The sequence below is a fragment of the Osmerus mordax genome, chromosome 23 (assembly GCF_038355195.1).
Source record: "Osmerus mordax isolate fOsmMor3 chromosome 23, fOsmMor3.pri, whole genome shotgun sequence".
NCBI lineage: Eukaryota > Metazoa > Chordata > Actinopteri > Osmeriformes > Osmeridae > Osmerus > Osmerus mordax.
In genome coordinates, this window is record NC_090072.1 from 4,174,422 (window position 1) to 4,193,534 (window position 19,113).

Sequence of the window (19,113 nt, forward strand, 5' to 3'; positions counted from 1 at the left end):
CCACTGCCGTGTCAGAAAGAGGATGTCTGTAAAATTATGAATATCTGCGTCAGCGAGAATGGGTACGTGTGTGTAAATAGGTCCGTTCGTACATGGCAATATTGGAACTGTGCGATGAGTTGTTCGTAGAGGTGCTGGAGTGATGGGGGTTATAGTAGTTTACCACTTTAACTGTGTATGATTATGTATAACTGAGGCTTCCAAAAGTGACTGGTATTGGATTAAGAGTGTGTCATCCCTACTCACACATTCATATAGACTCACACACACACGCACACCCACACACACGCACACCCACACACTGCCCCCCCCCCCCCCCCCCCCCCAGCGCATGTGATTGAATGGAGAAAATGTGAATCATTCCTCTTCAAGCTGATTCTGGGACTGTTATAGCGGAGCTCTGCCAGTCTCACATGAGCAGGAAGGAAATCACCAAGGAGATTACATTTACATGTTTGCAAGGGTGAGCTCTCAGCAAAAGGCAAAGTGAAAATTGCACGGCAATTCGCTCAGATTTCTCCACAGAGGCCCACGGGGAGACGATAATGATCCTGTCAGTCCCGGGTATCGGCCCAGGCAGACGGGATGGAGACGCGGAGTGGGACCAGACCAGGCGAAGCTGTGGCGAAAGGGGTCGGGGCTCTGAGGGCGGAGAGGAGGTCTGTCTGTTCCCCCGTGGGGCGTGGGAGAGAGTCTCCGGGGTCTTTGGAGGTCTTAGAAAGGGAAAGAGAGCTGGTCCAGGTGACACTCCCGCACCCTGTGGTTATTTCCATTTAGTCTTCTACTCCAGAGGTGGAATGAGAAATGTGACCGGAGAGACCCCTGGGACGTCGTACGCTGGGCCACCTCGCCAGGGGAGGGGGGGGGATGAGCCGGGGGGGGGGCAGAGAGCAAGAAATGGATAATAGGAAGAAAAAGAAAAAGAGAGGGAAAGAGTTTTAGAATTGAGGGAGAGAGCGGGAGACTGTTGGAGTGTGTGTGTGTGTGTGTGTCAGAGAAAAGAGAATGTGTAGTCATGATCTCATGACCTTTGTCCAAGTTGGCCATATTGCATCTTGGAGAATTTGACCATTTTATGTAATAACCCTACCCTCTTCCTCCCTTTTCCCCAGAGTTACTGACACACGCGTGTCAAACACACACACACACACACAGTCACACACACGTAAAAATTATGAATAATCAATTTCAATTTAATTTGTAAAATATCTCCTTATATATAAAATATGTCCTTTTTGCAAGCAGTGTCACAGAGGGATTCACATATGCCCAAAGAACTGCACCTAAACAAGCCTCCTTTGAAGAAGACAAGGATTTCCAAAGAAAACATTTAAGGAACCTTGGGAGGAACCATTCAGAGAGGGATCCCTTCCTCCTGAGACACGGTACAAGTATGCAGCAAGCATACTTGTGTAAAAACATTGCAAGTGGATGGTGAAACAGATCTCCAGAGCTCTAAATCAGTAGAGCATTCTCAACGCTCCACTTTAAAGACTTTTGTGTTCCAACCATACTCCACACAAACTTTAAAACGTTGGTCTATCTTAGAAATCCAGTGGTTTGAATCGGAAGGATTAGTCAATTACAAAACCATGATTTATTCTTTAATCAAATTCCATATTAACGAAACCGAAATAGTTGCCGGCCCAAGCCAGCCTCCATTCCAACAATATTTGGTCTTAACTATGTTATCAACTTATGTGTTAAGTCGAGGTTTCATTTAGAAAAGTGGCAAATTAGAAAAGGACTCAAACATTTGCTCATTAAAGATGCATAGAGTTTCCATCGGGTCATTTCCTCCTGAGGGGGAGGGGGGGGGGGGGTCCTCCTCTCTGTTTGTACAGACTGATAGCTGACATACCATCATCATGGAGCGCACACCGGGCAATCCCTGAGCTGGTCAAATCTCATTAATAATACACAGGTGTGATTGGATGGTATTAGCCAGTCAATATTGAATGCCTTCCATAATATTTGGCTGAAACAAATAGCTGTAGATGAAGTCGTTTTTTCTATTCGAACAAGGTAAGGCTCTGCAACTGTCACCAAGGGATGCTACTCTGAGCTATGGCGCCAAGTTTTACTCCTGACTGAAGGGATGTTGTTGATCACGCATCGAGTGGCACATGCTACGGTGCCAATGCCAGGGTTAGCCAGTCCCACCTGTCAGATCCCTCCCATAGCATCTGATTGTGTTGATTTTCGGCGTCAATGACGACACTAGAAAGGAAATCAAAGACAATCGCAGCCAGTTGGGGGTAAAGACAAATCGCAAACGCGCAGCTCCCAGTCTCCCCTCGCTTCCTCTTCTTCAAATGGATCATGTCCACTTGATATCGGGACTGATCCGAATCATGCCGGCCACTTGGACAGGAAACAAGAATAGAGCCACATGATGATGGAGGGAGTCTGGACGGATGAATAGGAGGCCCCCGCAATCATCTCCTCGACAATCCTAGATTATGCTCATCTCACTTCTGTTTGTTTGTGTGTCCAATTTTAGCTGGCTGCTGGAGCTATTTTGCTTATCATCCCCACTTCAGTGAGTTCTTCTCAAACTCGACTGGCTTAGCCATGCCTGGTTTGGTTAACCCTATTAAATACATTTGTTCATATGCTAAATCCTTAGTTTTTGCAAATAGGTTATAATAAACACTGTGATGCTATTTGCAAACCATAGGGCACTGGGGCTTATTTGAATGGGTTTGAATGTAGGGCTTTTAGCATCAGACTCCACATTTTCCAGTTAGCCTGGAGATTAAATGGTCAATTGAAAGATGCAGATCTCATAGTTTATAACATCCTACGCAAATGATTGAATATGATCTTATCATTTTTACTTTGTTTGATTAGATCAGAGGCTCATTCATAACATGAATCACATATAACACACACACACACACACGTGTCCCTCAGTCCCTGAGCCAGTCTTTTGTCAGATGTAACGATAATGACCGTAGTGGGTATGTGAGATTTCTGATTAGCTGAACAACAACAATAGCTGCTAATTACCTCCTGGAAGACAAAGCAGGCACAGCTAGGACATCATTTCAGCCCCATGGTGGATTGGGCGTGCAAAGTAAGATTGACTGAGAGTGGTATAGTGTGTGTGTGCATGTGATAGAAGGAGAGAGAGAGAAAGGCAGAGACAATAAGTAAGAGGGAACAGATGAAAACAGAAGGACAGACACAGAGAAAGACACAGGGAATGAGAGGGGTGGGCAAGAGGGAAAGAGGGGAGAGGGACTGATAGGGCTCCTCAGGCTCATTGATGCCCACAGTTCTTGGGCCACTGCAGTGGTATTGAAACAACTAATGATTCCCCTGCACTCTTAAACTGCATTCTGGGTACTTGGACCAGGCGTGGTGCTGAACAGAACAGAGCTATCTCTCCCTGTAGTCTTATCAATCTCGAAAGTACTGAGAAAGGACTGCCTCTGGCCTAAACACAGTCAAATATGTGGTCTCACTCTTGCTAGTGTAACAGGGAAGGTAGCTAAGCAGTATTGGTTTCCCAGGCAAATAGACTGCATTATCTACCAGATCTACAGCTTTCTGGCAAGGCTACATTCTCCATTCCACTTTCATGTGTCTCTGTTGATCTAACTCCGGTCTGTAGCCTTGAGAAAAGGAAAATTTCTGAATGAATATTTGATACAGCTTGATTATTAGTTGGCTTGGTTCAATACTGCATGCATAATGAGGTACAGCCATGAAATCATGAAAGCTTGATGGACAAAGCGTTTCCACAACTAGCTAAGGTGCACATCTAAGCTGGATTGACTTCTGCATTTTGCTTCAAAGATTCCATTCGAAATAACGACTTTGTCTGTGGATAGGTCATCGGTAGATTGTCTGTAGAAAATCATTGTACGGCATGTGCCAGTACAGATTGAACGATCCTCTGTTCAGTCATGGGGTATCCACCTCCGCTCCGGACCATCCTCTCCTCCCCCAAAAAACACACTTCTCATTTCTTCATTTCTATCTCATTACAGTAAGATTCGTTCTCCGTCTAGGTCCCCTTGTAAGGAAGTTCTCCAGACCCAAGTCTCCGGCAGCCCTCCCAGCTCTGTCCTCAGTCACCCGTCTCCTCGCATTCCATCCCCTCTAGTGGGCCATCCGTTTAATCTCACCCCTTTAATTGCTCCGCCATTTCCCCAAAACTGCATTACAAGCAATTACCGCGACGGTGATGCATCAGAGAGAGGGAGCAGCGATCGTATTTGGGAAGAGGGGGATTGAGATTATCGTTTCGGGTTGCACGTTCCTCCGTCTTGGAACGTGTTCCACGAATACCTCCTGAGTTGGTTAGCAGGCTTCTGTATCAACCTCGCATCATGATTGTGTTTCATGAAGTAATAAGTAATAACTTCTGCCCCTGAACAGCCTGCCTCATCCATACAGGAGTAGGGTGCGGTGTGTCGTATCGACCTACGTCTTTTCTCCGAAAAGGACAAAAGTTCTCCAAATTCTCTGTCTGTCTTTCTCTCTCTTTAGTCGAATGCTCTCTCTTTTCCTGGTTGCAAATGAATCAATCTGTCTCCCTTCAACAAGCTTCCTCTATGCTGAATTAACATTAGCCAGGGTTGTTTGTGGGGACATTCTATTCAGGTTATGAATAAACCGGAACTGGTGTTTCTCTGTTCTGTATTTGCTCCATTTTCAGTCCGCTTTTAGAAATGTTTCGACTGTCTGCTTGTGTGTGCATGCATGCCTGTGTGTATGTGTCTGTGCTTGTGTGTGTGTGGGGGTGTTTTTCTGTGTGAATAGGGGTGGACAGTGATGGTGAAACACTGTTTTGTGTGTAATGGTTGGAGCACATAACTTGTCCATATTTGATGAGTGAATCTCTCCAAATGACACAGGAGAGTGTGCGTGTTGGGGGGGGGGGGGGGGGGGGGGGCTTGTTGCAATACTTGTTGTTTTTAACTTCTGTCAATTCCCTTTCAGCAAAGCCAAAACAGGGATTTACTAACATTATTTTGATTGTTGTATGAGTATGGACTGTGTTTGAGTCCATTTCCATTTGAGAAAGGACCGCTAGACAGAGAAGAATAGCCTGCCAACTGGCATAAACCAGGGGGAGTCACCTCACATTGCAGAATTCAACAATTGGTTTGAGAGAAAGACAGCAAGAGAAAGACAGAGAGAGAAAGACAGAGAGAGAAAGACAGAGGGAGAAAGACAGACGGAGAAAGACAGAGGGAGAAAGACAGAGAGAGAAAGACAGAGGGAGAGAGACAGAGGGAGAAAGACAGAGGGAGAAAGACATAGAGAGAAAGACAGAGGGAGAAAGACAGAGGGAGAAAGACATAGAGAGAAAGACAGAGGGAGAAAGACAGAGGGAGAGAGACAGAGGGAGAAAGACAGAGAGAGAAAGACAGAGGGAGAAAGACAGAGGGAGAAAAAGCAAGAGACAGCAAAACCCAGAAAAAGACAGTGAGAGATATATAGATATCGACAACACACACCCCTCACACTTACACACACACAGACCCACGCACACACACATACATGCACAGCTACCGACATAGAAGCCTGTAGCAGGTGGAGACAGATTGCCCGGGTGATGTAAACTCTGCATTCTTGCAACGCTCATTCTATCTTAATGAGGAATGGTGTTTACAGGTTTCTCTCCAAGCCTAAACCTGTCGCTATGACTTTGGTCCTGCATCATGAATGCATTTATAAAGCAAAACGGCAGAGTGGGAATCTATCGGGGCACAGGGAGGAAGAGAGATGGGCTATTTCCTTGTATTATCAATTTACTGCCTGCTGCCATAGTTGATAGTTTGGAAAGAAGTTGAATTTTGGGGCAATTTTCCTCGCCACATAGACTGTAACATGTAGCTGGTTGCTATGACATAGAAAGCCTGCTAGTTTGTGTGTATGTCTGCAGTGTGTGTGTGTATGTGTGTACTGTATGTGTGTGTTGCCTGTGGTGCGGCCATGTGTGTGTGCCTGTGGTGCGAGCATGTGTGTGTGTTCGTGCAATGAAACAAACTGAATTATAACATCACCAGCACAGCACACCTGTGAAGTCCTGTAGAGCTGAACACAAACCTGCAGATTGCCATTGGGGCCTCAGAGCCCTGCCTTACTCACACTAACACACACACACACACAGGCCCACACACACATGTACACACACACCTGCAGATATTCTTTTCTGTTTCTTCCCTCTTTCTATACCCGTTTCACTCCCCCCCCCCTCTTTCTCTTTTTCTCTCTCACCGCCGCCCCTCTCACACACGTACGTACTTCTTGAATATCTTGAGACGTCCTCTGCACATTCTTCACTCTTACAGCCATCTCTCGCACTCACTTTCTCTCTTTCTTCCATCGCCCACTTCTCTCTCTCCCCCCAAAACGCTTGGGCCTGCTACCAGTACAGTGTTTTCCTGTCATCAATCTTGTCTCTCTCTCCTCATCAGCCCAGTGATTCAATTATCGACTCCAGGATGTTGGAAATGAAGAATTAGAAGAGAATAAAGAATATCCCAGTAGAGCATCTGATTTAAGATTAGCATGTTCTAGTATGTTGAGGAGGCCTGCATCACTGGAAGATTACTGTAATTATCTGGCAGCAGACATGGGTTTGTTGTAAGAAAACTAGGCAGAGTGCAGGGCAAAGGAGGTTAAGGAAAGTTGGACTGGAAGTGAATACACAAAGGAGGGTAAAGAGGAGGTGGAGTAGAGTGGCAAAGAAAAATAATTTGGTGACATGATATACAGGTGAGAAGATCATAAACAAGATCGTAAACATCCCATCATAAACAAGGCATAGGGTGTGTGAAGTATACATTACCTGGAGTTTGTCTGTCAAACCGTGTCAGGTTTCGAAATTGAGAGGCAAATGCGAAAGTGGCTGGTAAATTTCAAATCGTTTATGAGGAAAAACACCAAACTAAGAGCACGTCTGTTTCATTTGCCCTCTACGTTTGGATAGTGAAAGAAAAAACGGATTCAATTTGAAAGTAAATTCCAACTCCGGCACAGTTAATAGCTTTCATGTGTTGTCACTCAGCCTTGTCAGCTTGGAACATCACCCTTTCATCCGAAGCCTTTATTGTCTCATTCAAGTTCATTTGATCACGATCAATACTATTAAATTTCATCCTTAGTCTATATAGTCTCAGAAACCAATAAGACACAAGCAAAGGAAACAACACCACATAGTACTGTCACCCTGGAAACGGGGAAGATACGCCTTGACGAAGGCCTGCTTGGATTTGTATTGACTTGTAAGAAGCCTGTTTGTGTTGTGGTATGATTGGTTATTGACGTCACTTGTGAAAACTTTATTATAAAATCCATGAATGTTTGCATGGGTGGAAGACATGTTTTGCTTTGCTTCCCAACTTCTTCCATCCACTCGAAAACAACAAGTAATCTGACACACAGAATATGGAAGGAAGATAGCAGAGAAATGTGTTTGAAGAATTATTCGAAATAAGACTTGCGAAGGCGACGATGGGAACTTTTTTGTTTTATGACTTCTCTCGCAACAGTTCTAAAGTGCCTTGTGAGGTTTAGTCCAATTCACTTCAAGATGCAGTGCTGGCTTTGTGTACGATTCACCTCCTCTCCCAAAATTGAATCAGCTCTGTCATCCGCCAAAAAGTAAATGGGTTGCTCTAAGACTTTTATATGAAAGAGTACAAAATGAATCAGGCTTTACGTTGAAGTTATCAAACATTCGAATAAAAGGTACCTTAAAGATTACCACATTTCACTTTGTCAAATTCACATTTTGCATTGAAAAATTTGAATGTTTCTGGTGGGGAAGAGGGGTATATATGTGCATGTGTGAATATGCTGGTGTGTATGAAGAGGATGTGTGTGTGTGTGTGTACATGTGAATACGTGTGTGTGCCTTCGTTAGGCGTCGCGGCTGCTTGACTTTTGTCCACCTCCGGCTTAGCCTTGCAGTCCGAAACGCGGCATCCTTCCCCGCGCGCGGCACTTTCTGTGCGTGTGTGCGCCCACGTGACAACTCCGCGGGGCCCCGCTTACCACTGGGTGACGCCAACGTGTCACATCCTGTCAGAGTCGCTGTGCCTCTCCCAGTCCAGACGCTGGCAGCCGGAGTGATTCTTCTGATCGTTCGTCTTTAATTTTCATTTGGGTTTCTGTCACTCTCCGGGGCTTGACGCGTGTCACTGTGGGTTATGATCAGGCTGTCTGCCTCGTCTTGCCTTCGTCGGTCTGCCTCTGCCTGACTGAGCCAGCTCTAGGACTCAGGCTGGGTCACATTGGGTTATGGGGCCAATGGTTCAACTCAAATGAGACGTTCCAGTTCATGTTCCAGGAAGACACACGCGTGTTTGAGAGAGAGAGAGAGAGAGAGAGAGAGAAAAGAGATAACCCAAAAAGGAGAAGGAGAGAAAAAATCAGGTGGAGGAAGTAGATGTACTGTAGACACATGGACACAGTGAGACATACAGAGAGACAGGGGCAGTGTGTGTGTGCGTGTTCCTGTGTACGTGCGTAGGCCTGCATGTCTGCGTCTAAAAAAGCGCGGCAGGGTCTCTTCACACCCACACAATCAGTAATTAATCTAATTGAAATACTGAGCTGGAGGGGATAAGCCTTTCAATCCACATCCATCCAGCTACCCAAACAGCCAACCAGGCAGCAGGGCAGCCAACTATCAGCATGCTTGTCACACGCGTCTGTTGAACACAGGACGAAGGGGGAGATTGGTTTCCATATCACCGAGGACACACACAACAGAGCTAATCACCCATACGCGCCGTGACAGTCTATTTGCAGGTCTATCCATTTACAATCAGAGCGCGAGCGAGAGACAGCGAGACAGCGAGACGGAAAAAGGGAGGAAGAGAGAGGGAGACTCCCGTCCGACGTTCCTTCCAGAACCTAATATTTGCATAGCCGTTAGATAAGGCGCCATTACAGCGTCGCACAATCGTTTCCGGGGGCCAGCGCAACCGGGAGCAAGGCATTGTGGGATTGATTGGGGGACGTCTGCCGGTGATTTTCATTTAAGATGGAGTGTGGATAGACGGCGAGAGGACTGGGGGGACGGAGAAGCAGACAATTGAAATGAAAACAGCTTTTTTTCCAGTTTATAAAATTGTGGAGTTATTGTGGCCCATGATGGAGTTCAAGGCATCTGTTTTAGCAAGGTATTCCGATACACTTCAACTTCCACCTCACTTTCACAACATTGAAGCTGCCGTTCTACGCTTTCAACCAACACTTGAAATCGACTTTCCACCGGTTGCCAAGCCTATTTAAACTCGTCTGAACCACTGTTATTTTCAGCTCTGCCAAAACTTTTCGTTCACTTTCGCACAAAGCGAATGTCAGAGGGAATTATTAGTGGAGGCATCAGTCAGGTTGTCACCTCTGTGTTCAGTATGCAGACACATGAGTCTGTCTAGACAATGGTAGACAGCTGTCTTGCACTTATACACGCGTGCTCGGTCACAGACACAAACACACACGCACGCACACATACATGCCTGCATTCTCACTCACTGGCACACACACACACACGTTCGCTGACACTCAAAAAGGCTCCTATTCTTTTCATCTTCAATATTCTCTCTCCACAACCAACTAATGGCTGGCTGTGACTGGGGTATCAATCACAGAGAGAAGAGACTGGGATCAATAAACAAAATGACCAAAAAATGAGCTTCTTGGGAACTCACACACACACACACTGCTACACTTGTGTGTTAATCACAGATCTATTCTATCCGGGCGTGACGTGTGTGTGTATGCATACTATGTGTGTGACACATAATTGTGCCTCGAACGATATCCCAAGGAAATTGGTTGAAGTTGACCCAGATTTCCTTTGACAAGAGTTTACGTCCGCCACTTGCACACTCATCCCCTCGTCTTCCCCCTGATAACATGCACTACTTCTTCTCCCTCCCTCCCTCCATCCCTCCCTTCCTCCCTCCACCCACTCCTCCTCCTTTCGATTCCCCTCTCCCGATATCTCTCTTATCTTCTCATTGGCTATCTTTTCATTCAACGTGCCAACACCAAACCAGGAACTTCAAAGCTGACCCGACTACCACAATACTCCCGCCACCAAAACAAGATGGAGAGTTGATTTTGAAATACCAAGATGGCAGACCAAACGACAATTAACGAGACAAAAACTTTTTGTTGTTGTCGCTGAGATTCGAGGAGATGAAAGTCCATGGAAAACATCTGGACCATCTGATGGAGGTCTTTCAAGTGGGACAGGAGACGAGATGAAAACGTTCTGCCTTCCAGGCATGTAAACACATGGCTATTAAAAACGTCTCGGAGACAAAGAAGGGGGGTACAAAAAGAAAGAAAAGGCAGGAGAAAAACAGGGTATTTGCGAGCCTTGTTTTTGTGGCTCCCTCAATGAATTTGATGGTAGGAGGAGTCCTCCCTTTGCAATCCGAGTGAGTTTGTGAGGGGTAGCTGGGCCCAGGACTGATCACTGGGGCCTATATTTGGAAGGGTGGTGGTGGTGGGGGGGGGGGGGGGTGTTGTTGATGGTGGGGGGGTCGTCCAAAGGGGGAAAGGCAGTAATCGGGTAATTAGGAAAGCAAATTAAAACAGGCAGATACAGTCCACTAGCCCGGGGGCTGTGTTTAAATCCCCCCCTTCTCTCTCCTTCTCCCTCTCTCAGTTTATTTTTTTAAACTCTCCACCCCTCTCTCTTTCCCTCCCCTTCTCTCTATACCTGTCCTTATTCACCCTTCACCATTGATACAATTTGCAACTTTCTTAACTCAACTCCCCCCCCCCCCCCCCCCCTTGGAGTTGTTGGTAATCCTGCTCGTCGGCCAGCAGACACGTCACGTGCTTGCAGGCTCTTTTTATCACCCAGTATGTGTGTTTGGAATTCCGCCATGCTTATCCACCCGCCTCTGGTGATCTTTCAACCACTTAGTGTCAAGTTGATGTTTTGTAGCCTTAGGCTTGACCTATGGCTCTACAAACACATCTAGTTTCCCTCATGAATGTTCCTGTCAATCAAGGGCAGTCTTGGCTATGCATAACATAATAGTGCTCTGAGGTATAAAATTAGACATAAAAAAACCTTGTAATTTCCTGTAATTTCACTTCCTGTCATGTGTGTTCCTGTTGTGGCGTCCTTACACAGATAGAAAGACAGTAACCGGTTGTTCAAGAAGGCGTTCCTTCCCATCCTCATCTAAAACAATGACTCCCTCCTACACTACAAGTCTTAAAGTAAAGCATGATTAGAAAGTATGCTATTGTTTCCGGGTTCTCTGATGACATTTCGGTATTGACCTTTGTAATAAAATCGGGTACGTACTGAGGGGCGGGGGTCTGTTCGGGGAACATGTTAATAGGGGAATTTGGTGTGCCGGGTCGATTTAAAAGTCCATTAACTTTGTGGAGCCTGCTGCATACCAACACAGCTCATTGTTCTCCATAGACCAATGGAGCTAATTACCATTCAGAGTAGAGGAGGCTAGCTGTTCCAAAAAAATCCCATTTAGCCACATCCCACAGTTTCCTGGGTGCACATATCGGTTTTGTGTGCTCCTGTCCTCCCGAAATTAAGATAACAATTGGTTCTGTGGGGGCAGAGAATCGGTCTGCAGGGGCTGCATTTTTCCGACCGTACCAAGCTTAATATCCTCCAGCAGATGTTGACCACAGGTAAATGCATTATCCCTTGCAGCCATTTCACAGTTTGTCTGTTGCTAAGGGGAACATCAGTGGGGAAAGACAAACAAGAAAGATATCCACTGACAAACACGTGTAATGAAGGTGATAAATGATCGGAGCACCTCCTATAGCGTCGTTTGCTAGGTGTCTTTTTTTACCCGCCGTCGACTGAAAACTTTTGCGAGACGTGGTGAGGGTTTGTGGCGCGAGCCCACTGGCGCGTCCGTGTCCAGCAAGATCAGGCCTACCAGATGGCGTCCGCTGAAATGACATACCATGTACATGTGGTTTGACCTAACAAGGCTCTCCATTTCAACAGCTACTTGTCCCATAATTAGCGCCAGACAGCTGTCTCTCCTTCTTCCTTTGTTACTCTCTCTCCCCCCCCCTTTCTTTTTCACTGTCTGTCTGTCTCTCTCTCTTTCTCTCTCTGTTTCTCTATCTCTCTCTCTCTCCTTCTCTCTCTCTCTCTCTCTCTCTCTCTCTCTCTCTCTCTCTCTCTCTCTCTCTCTCTCTCTCTCTCTCTCTCTCTCTCTCTCATCCCCCCAATGCCTGGCCCTCTCGTCGCCCGTGGCGGCGGTGGCGTGTCTGTGGCGGTCGAGCGCTTGCCTTGGTGCGGCCGCGGGGTGAGTTCAGCGGTGTATAATTTACCCATCGATCTCAAACCGCATATTAGCAGATGCGTCACCGAAGATGTGCAGGCCAGGCTGGTCTTTGTTGACGAACGCGAGGGATTATAACGTTTCCGTCTTGAGGCCGTTGTGCGTCAGAGGAAGGGTCAGTCGCGTTCAGATGACAATGTGACTCACTCTGTCTTCCTCTGAGCGGCAGAGAGCTGATGTCTATGATTTAGCACCGTTATTATTCTGGAGATAGACACATTATTCTCAACGAGTTCAAAGTAGGTTTAGTATACAGTTATCTTTTGAAGAAAGGCAGTTACATTGAAATGTATTATTTTGTCTGTTTGAAGTGCTGTAGTTGACATTAGTATAATTGACTGAGTAGATGGCTGAGTAGACTGTTTTTTAGATTTTTTTTTTAGACATTTTATTAGTTTTCTCAGTATTATTACTGAGAAATTATTATAATTATAATTATTTCTCAGAATTGGGTAGTGGTACTGTCCATGGTGCTGAAACGAGATGCTGTTTGTGTGGTGTGGGTGCTTATGCATGTGCTTACATGAGAGCTGTTGAGTGTCTGTCTTTATATTTCAGTGTGTGTGTGTAGGCGTTGTGTATCGGGTAAACTCACTCCTCAAGTATGTAACAGGCCAGCCGCGTCAACAAAGAGCTAGCTTTTCGTTGGCGTCGCTGGTAGTGGTCGCGCTTGGGAAGTCAGAGGTGGCGTGTTCGATCCACAGTGAGGGACGAACATCGGTCCGGATGCTTCTGACAGAGCAAGACCTCGTCTGTTACATACACACTTTTGGCATAAGACACAAGGCACAAGGTTGTAACCAACAACCAGTGAGTGTTTCTGCTCTCTGCTCTTCGCTCTCCGCTCTCCTCCACCTCTCCCTACCCCTGCATCTACCCCGCGGGTCCCCCTTCATCTCCCATGCACCCTGGGAGAGATGGAAAGAGACGCATCTCTCCATGTATTCAACAACATCCTGCACATAAAACACAAAACACTCTCGTTCCATTCCAGGAAGTACGGGCCCTGTCACGCCTCGACGGGGAGAGTTGAACGCTCCGCCGCACAGCTTCGGATCGCTCCAGGTTCGGCCTCTGTCGTCGTTCCCGCATGGTGCGGATTTCGGTCCGCGCTCACGCCGAGATGAATTTCACTTGCGTTGACGCGTCTCCAGGTTTGCCAGATGTTTGGGAAGCCAGTCAGGAAGTCTCCGCGGGGCTCTCGCACATTCCTCAGCCAGACTCGCCGGGCCACGCTCCGTCGTGGTGCAGCTCTCCCTTTTTGGGGGGGGCATGGAAGTGCCCGCTACTCGCACGCGGATAACCAGGGCTGCTAGGGGTGCGTTTGTTTCGGGTCTCGCTTCGGTGGGGGATGTGGGGGAACAGGAGATGGGGGAAACAAATGGAAAATTGCGATGATTTGAATGGTGGACTCCCCGCAGGGCTCGGAACGCGAGGCTCTGTAAAGAGTGTGCAGAACACATGCTAGGGTCTCAGTCTTTCTGTTCCCCTTCCACTTCCTCTTCCTGCCTTTGTCGAGACCTGATTGGTTGATCCTTGGCGGGGGGGGGGGACACACATGCGTTTCTTTAGAGCCAATTGGATAATTACAAGGATCCTATCGAGATGGATGTGTTTAGGACCATTTCTATCAACGCAGATGTGGAGAATTGTGTGCACGTGTGTGTGTTTATTTCCATGGAGCAATAGACAGTCTATAGACGTGAACAGGCCTCTCTGATGAAGTGCTTGGGATGGCACAATCCACTCACTTATTGCTATCAAGCAGTGCTCTTACCTCATCATGGCTTCGTATCAAATTGCACCTTGCTCATAAAGAGGAACGTGGTGTGCGCGTGGTGTTACCACAACTGCGGGCATGTGCCATTTATTTGTGAAAGTAAAAAAGCTTGGGTAAGTGTGTGTGTTTTCCCCTCGGTACAGTTATGCAGTGCATTGGAATCCAGATATCAAATATTGAAAATACCCATTTAGCCCATTTAAACAGTTGACTCCAGACTATGCACTTTCATCTGCCTCCAAAACAGGATTTAATTTGGACATCAAACTGTCTGGAGGGTTAGATTCTCAGAGAGAGCGAGAGAGACACGGAAAATGTACTGATGTCGGGAAAGAGAGAGGAAATGAGAAGAAAGAGAGTGACGAGAGCGTACGGGGGGGGGGGGCAAAGACTGAGAGGGATGCAGAAAGAGAGTGAGAGGAAGAAAAAGTTGCAGAGACAGCTGTGAAAGGATCGGTGAAGAATAGAGAGGGATGGATGAGAAACGAGAAATGTTTTGGCCTATAGCTGATTAAACATAAGAAGTCTTCTAACAACACTGCCAGGCAATTTCAACTCCTTACACCCATTAAACCCTTTGTTTCAGCAACCAATTATCTCCCTTTAATCTCTGCTTCCCTTCGACTATTTTCTTCCCATCTTTATCCACACTCTTCCTCCTTTCCCCATGCGACTGTCTGCCTGTCTTTCGTTCTCTCTTTTTCTCCCCTTTCGCCTTCATTCTGGTTTTTTTTCTCTCTCTGTCTCTCTCTGTCTCTCTGTCTCTCTCTGTCTCTCTGTCTCTCTCTCTCTGCCTCTCTCTCTCTCTCTCTCTCTCTCTCTCTCTCTCTCTGTGTCTCTCTCTCTCTCTCTCTCTCTCTCTCTGTCTCTCTCTCTCTCTTTCGTGTTGTTCAGGCTCCATTGTCAATGTCTTCTTTTCACAGGCTGTGTTGTGAGCAGAGGAAAAATTGGAGGGGTGCGGGAGTAGAGTGAGAGAGACAATAGGATGAAACAAAGCACTTAGGGTAGCGCTGAAGGCAATGTTTCAAGGCTCACGATGATCTGGTAGCTGAACGGCACAAAAACTGGAAGCCTTTCACAAGTCTCGTCTAACAGAAGAAAAACAGTGTGGCTTATACCACTTCCACCAAATAGTGGTTTAAGGGTAGAAAACAGGGTAAGGGGTGACACTCAATATTCAGACAGGAAGAAAATGAAATCAAATCTGGAACTTGAATCAATTATTCATCAATTCTGGGGGGAAGACACAGAGAGGAGGAAGAAGAGAAGGGGAAATGAGAGGATTCCCCTTGACAACAGGAGGGTATTTTCATTTTTTGTCATCCACTCATGGATGAGGTAATGTGATTTAGTGGTAAACATTGTTGATCTTTGTATTACAATTCCCACTTTGAGGCTTGCTACATTTGAACAATGAACTGTACAGTGACGTGAATCACTTTTCAAACTCTAAGATACGGATGTAAAACATGAAACCCAAAGTTCAGTTCAAGCACAACACTAGAGTAAAGACTTCCTGGTGGGAACTGCAAAGCACCATGGATCACCAGTTGGTCATCCAGGAAACAAGTATTTATTTCAAACCTCGTACCAATCGTTTTGCAACTTTAGGTCTGCAGCATTTGCTTTGAAGGTGTGCACAAATCATTGGGAAATGGTTTGGTATTCTGCTAGTAATGGCCAGACTCACTTTGTTCCATGAAAAGCCACGTTTAGAAAGGGATTAATGTGATTGGACAGACGCTCCCTTTGATGCCTAACGATCTGTCTGTCTCCATTGATCGAGCTCCATGAGGCCAAGATGAAAGAGAAGGTTTAGCCCAGGCTGGGGTGCTTCTGCTCTGGGGGGGCTCCCCGCTCCTGCTCCCCTCCCTCTGGGGTCCTACCCCCATGCAACCGTCTTCACCTCTGAAGTATGAACTACCTGTTCACCTCTTCAGAACATTCATACAGTTGGAAATGCTAATGCTGTGTGTGTTAAATCAGTTACGCTTATGAAACAATTGAAACGTTTGAAGAGCTTTCTGTCTCTTGTTATGTTCGGTAGCGTGCAGTTACTATAAAATTTATTTTCCGTAATGAAATACTGTACAGGGAATACGCTTGGTGAAAGGTTAAGCAGCACTGAAGTTGTGATTACACAAGTAGTAGTTCATTAGGTTTTAGTTGGACAGAACCCTTGTTTTGCAAAACGTTGACATAGGGAACACCATTCCAAGATGTTGAATTGAGTAGACCCAACGCTTAGGAATGATCCAGCGTTGTATATGATCCAGCGTTGTATCTTCACTGGAGATATGCACAGGCTTCTGGCTTTCTTCTCCTGGGCATTGCTTCATTCCCTACCTCCTCCTCCATCCCTTTTCCCAAGAATGCTAACCATCGAAGCTTACCATTGGCCTTGATCTCCATGAATACTTCACTTTCATTAAAGATGACTTACATTTTAATGACTCCCCTCATGCTGGCTATGTATTCGATTTCCCCCCTCAATTTCCCATATCGTCTCTTCCTCCCCTCTCTTTCTCTCTTCCTCCCGCTCTCTTTCCATTTCTCGCTCTCGCTCTCTCTTTCTTTCTCCCCCTCTACTGTCTCCCAAACATCGTCAACATTTTCTTGGGAATACTCCAGGTTCAATTAACCACCCGGGTTCACGTGCTATACTGTCTCTCTCTCTCTCTCTCTCTCTCTCTCCTCCTCTCTCCTCTCTCTCTCTCTCTCTCCCTCTCTCTCTCTCTCTCTCTCTCTCTCTCTCTCTCTCATCTCTCTCTCTCTCTTCAACTTGATCCATCGTTATTCTCCAGGGGGCACAGGCCCTTCTAATCCATCAATTAAGGGTATCAGTGCAATCACTACCATTTCCCATTAGGTTCCATGTCATCATGTGACTGAGTTTACAACCCTGCACCTCAGCTTCTGGGACTCATTCACATCAGAATCAATTGCCTCCACCTCTCTCTCTCTCTCTCTCTCTCTCTCTCTCTCTCTCTCTCTCTCTCTCTCTCTCTCTCTCTCTCTCACGTAGCCCGCTCACTCTGCATGGATACATAGGCTACGTTACTGTGTGCACTGCATGTGTATTTTAAAACTTTACAACATGCAACATTTTGGAAATTGATTAGAAGTGGGAAGTTGTTGTCTGTGTATACAAGAGAACAACTGATATAGTTACAAAAGCTAGCAATAGAGCGCAGGAAGCCATCAGCTACAGAGAGAGAGAGAGAGAGAGAGAGAGAGAGAGAGAGAGAGAGAGAGAGAGAAGAGAGAGAGAGAGAGAGACAGACAGACAGACGAGAAAGAAAAGTGCTCGGAGAGGCAGAAGAATGAGTGCCTCTAAAAAGCTTTGTATCGGTAGTAGGCGTGACTGATGCAGCAATGTATATCCCGACAGCATATCAAACTCTTATATATGTGCTTTGCGTTTTTGAGCTCCACTGTCACCGGGGCAGAAAAACAGGAAACAATAAGTAATAATTCACCTTGTAACAAGTACATTTACAGTCATTTACGGTGTTTTCGAAGGATAATAGTTCTACTTACTAAAAGCAACATGGTGCATTAGGGCTGTACTCAACGGCTAACTCCAAGCGTTTCTATCCAGAGCTCTTAATGGGGGAACCTGCGCTATTACGATGACTAAATGTTGTGCTCAACACAACCCTGCTGACTGTGCAATTACATACAAGAATTTAATCAGCAGTAGTAAAATGCATGTATCAAACTGGATGGATACCATTAGTGTGTATGTGTGTAGCACCAACGCTAATGCGAAAAATGAGTTGCGTTGAAGAAACACAGTGTTGCTTTGCTAATAAGGGACCTCTCACTCACATGTTCAGGATGATGTGAGATACGGCAGGCCTCTGATTTACACACTTCCTAAAGCTTGGATTTTTCTCTCTCTCGTTGCCTGTAGGGCACGCACGCACGCACACACACACACTCCCAGCCACCCGCCGAAATCTTAAACACATAAACTCTCTCTGCGGAACAAAAGCAGGAAGCCTTGCTCTCCCGTGGCGAAGACCCATCAATATTTCACCACTCGCTTTTTCCGCCGAGGCCTAGGTGAGCACGCCAGCCGGCAGACTGTGTGCTAATTGAAAAGGAAGGGGGCTGCACTGATTGCGTGGGGCCCTGTCTTTGATGTGGGGCTCCTCCATTTTAAATGTTTAAGCAGAACCCTGTTGCTGCCTCCGACTCACCAAGAGAGAATCTGTCGGCTAAGCGCTGTACAGTTCAAGTCTGCGATGGTGTCTCGTCGACAGTGGGGGAAAAGAAAGGAAAAAGTGCGGACGAAAAAAGAAAGCGAACAAAAAAAGACGCGCAAAAACAGGGAGGATAAGGACATAAATAATTCATTTAAAGCCGTACGGGGTTGTGCTTAGTCCAGGGGGAGAGATGAAGGTAATGAAATGAGAGCGAGATGGGTGACAGCTATGGGTAGACCGGGGAGACACTTATCACTGCTGAGGCGGGTGCACATATGGGCCCACTGGGTGATCCCCACACTCAGAGCTCACTCAGAAGCGCACAGAGATAAAACGAGTGGGACAGGGAGAGGAGATGCGAGTGTGAGGGATGGACGATAGAAAGGACGGAGAAAGGGAGAACTGGATGCATGTTCCAAAGGGAGGAGGAGGAGAGAGGAAGAAAGGCCTCGTTTTAGGGCCCGAATCGCCCCGTCTCTTCCCCCCCATCCTCCTCCTCAGGTAGCTCTGTGTGTATCTGCTGACTGCAGTGTTACGTTCCACTCCTTTGAGACATGGCCTAGCACTGGGAACATTGCTACACCTCTCCCTCTTCCCTCTCGTCCTGTCTCACTCTTCATGTCTCTCTGCTCTCTCCCCTCCTCCGCCCCGTTTTTCCAGCACAACAGGGGGGCCAGCGAACTGACTAAGCACCCTCTGCTCGGGCCGTGGGGAATTTCTACTTTTCCCACCGTGATGTCGGCTAGCGCTGCGCGGCGCCGCTTCTCGCTCCTGCTGTACTGTGGAGAGTGCAGTC